The sequence below is a fragment of the Sycon ciliatum genome, chromosome 4 (assembly GCF_964019385.1).
Source record: "Sycon ciliatum chromosome 4, ocSycCili1.1, whole genome shotgun sequence".
Lineage (NCBI taxonomy): Eukaryota > Metazoa > Porifera > Calcarea > Leucosolenida > Sycettidae > Sycon > Sycon ciliatum.
The window spans coordinates 30473374-30476056 of NC_088646.1; positions in this window are offsets into that span (position 1 = coordinate 30473374).

Sequence of the window (2683 nt, forward strand, 5' to 3'; positions counted from 1 at the left end):
GTACATGTATGGTGCTAGTATGGTATTAGATAACCCAATACTAGTACAGGACTTGTAGTCCTCCACCTTGTTTCATGCTGTCAAACCAACAACGTATGTGCAGTGTACAATATTGCCTCCCTCAGAAGAACATTCTTTTTTTGCGCCTATTTTTGCACCCCATCAACCAACTCACGCAATCTTTTCCATCACTATCAGCCCGGATCATCCATTCGCGCTATGAATCCGATGATCCAAGCTTGCAGCCTATATCAATCATATCTTCTGAAAATTGATTGTAGTCAAGTAATTGCACGTTGCTGTCTGATGATCGGTTAAAACCGTGAAACTCAGAGTTTAAAGGGGAAGTCCGGTGAAAAATTTAAATTTCAGGGTTGGTAGAGTTTCGGGCGCTGAGTCGAATGGTGTTGGTCCCACGTGTCTCCGACAAAGCGTTCTCGAGATATTTCCGTTTGAAAAACTGAGTTTCGGGGGCTGCGCCATGACGTCATGCGGCCGCGCCACACCCTCTGCAACGTCATAGCGTGCAGCTAGGTCAAAAGGAGTGCGTGAAAGCAATAGTGTCAGTGCTATTTCAAATGATTTGGCGACTGATATTTGGTGGTGCAAGCGACCCCGAAGACCTGTAACTCCTTGTGAGAGTGAGGATGCAGCCATGGCTGACCTTCATGAGTTCGGTCTGGGGCTGAGAACCTCGGTATTCAGCTGAAGAAATGGCCGCGCGGGCCCGTCAAGAGTGAGCGTTACTGAGTTTCCGACTGATGAAGAAGCAGCAGCTATTGCAGACGAGGCTGACGAATTATCAGATCGCTGGAGAGCAGGGTCGCCAAAATGGAGAAGAGTGATGCGAGTGCTCTAAATGTTGTTCCATACCGATTAGATTCGCTTAGACTCCAGTGGCCTGCCACATGGTGATGTTTTGGTGCGAACTTGGAATATTTCGGACTGCTCATTTGGAGAACAGTGCAGGCTCTTTGAACCACGGGCACGACTCTTCGCTCGCAACGCTATGGAATCTGACAGTTCTAGGTCCGGGAGCTGTTCCCTGTTTTGTCACTTGTCACGGTTGTGCACTCCGGCATCGCTGTAGCATAAAATAATGAGGCGGGAGCGGAAAACTAAAATTTTCTTTCTCAAAGCACAATCACCGGCACCGGCAAGGAGAAACGCACGTTCTCTGACTACATGACTGTACAATACGACTGATACGAGTGTAGTACATGACAAGTCCGTGTGCTGACTAGTTTGAGTCTTGTGTCAGTTGTGACTCGAGTCTTGTTGTAGATACTACCCCAGCACGGCAGTGCGGGAGTAGTTCCGTCTGTGATGAGTTTGTTGACTGCACCACAGCTAGCTAGATAACACACTGCACGCACTGCATGCACGCAGCGCACAGCGCGTGGAGGCTGACGGAAAAAGTCCAACTCGGAAACGGCTAAAATACGGTATAACCTCGAGGTTTACCGAGCTGAAAATCACAGGGTATGTAGTGTTTGTAACACTGAATCGAATGGTCTTGGTCCGAAGAAGCTGCGACAAACAGTTCCCCAATCGAACGCGCTCCGAATATGACCATTTTTGTACACAACTAGATGGTGTGGCAACCTGGCTGCACGCTGTGACGTCATCACCTGGATCTGGGTGATGCGCGCTCAAATTCGCACATGTTCGATTGGGCGTATCTGACGAACCATAAGCCGCAGCCTCCTCGGACAAAGACCATTCGACTCAGCGACTCGAACTCTACGGACTGTGAAATTTAAATTTTTCACCGGACTTCCCCTTTAATACAGCAGAAACGCTTTTGTATCTACGTAACATCGTTTGGTGTTACATGACCAGGTACGAGTACAGTCATGTAACACCAAACGATGTTACGTAGATACAAAAGCGTTTCTGCTGTATTAAACTCTGAGTTTCACGGTTTTAACCGATCATCAGACAGCAACGTGCAATTACTTGACTACAATCAATTTTCAGAAGATAATAATAATTATTATGATTGATATAGGCTGCAAGTTTGGATCATAGGATTCATAGCGCGAATGGATGATCCCTGGCTGTCGTGGAGGCTAGGGTGTCCCGTTGAGCCTTGCCCCGTGATTGTGCGGACTATGCTATGCTTCTCTTGCTGTCTGATCACATGCGACGTCATCATTATGTGATTTGTTTTCAATCCTCCGCCATGGCAAATTGTGTTTTGTTCGCCCGTAAAAGAGGCTTTTACTACTAAAAAAAAAGAAAAAAAAAAGGTACGAGTACAGTGGAGAGGCTATCAACTGGGCCGTAGACTACGCCGTGTGGTCTTGTAAAACACCCGCAACCGTTACAGTAAAACAGTCGAGAAGCGAATGTGGCTTGCACTGTAACAGACAGGCATGCCGAAGACGGCTATCGCTAGCGCTACATGTATGTTCACGATGTTTTTCAAAGCGACGAGGTGTCAGGTGTCGCCAACTCTGTTTCCGTCACAGTTCCACCATTCTGCTATGGCTTGTCATACGTCCGCCGAAACCACAAGGCACAACAGACCCTGTAATGATGCATGTGTCGAGTGTACGGCATACCGGTTTAGTGTGTTCTTATTATCATGATTATTATTAGCACTACATGTACTTACTTGGTATACGCGTCCTCGCCTTGTAACATGCTGTCAAAATCGAAAAACATGTACTTACTTGTA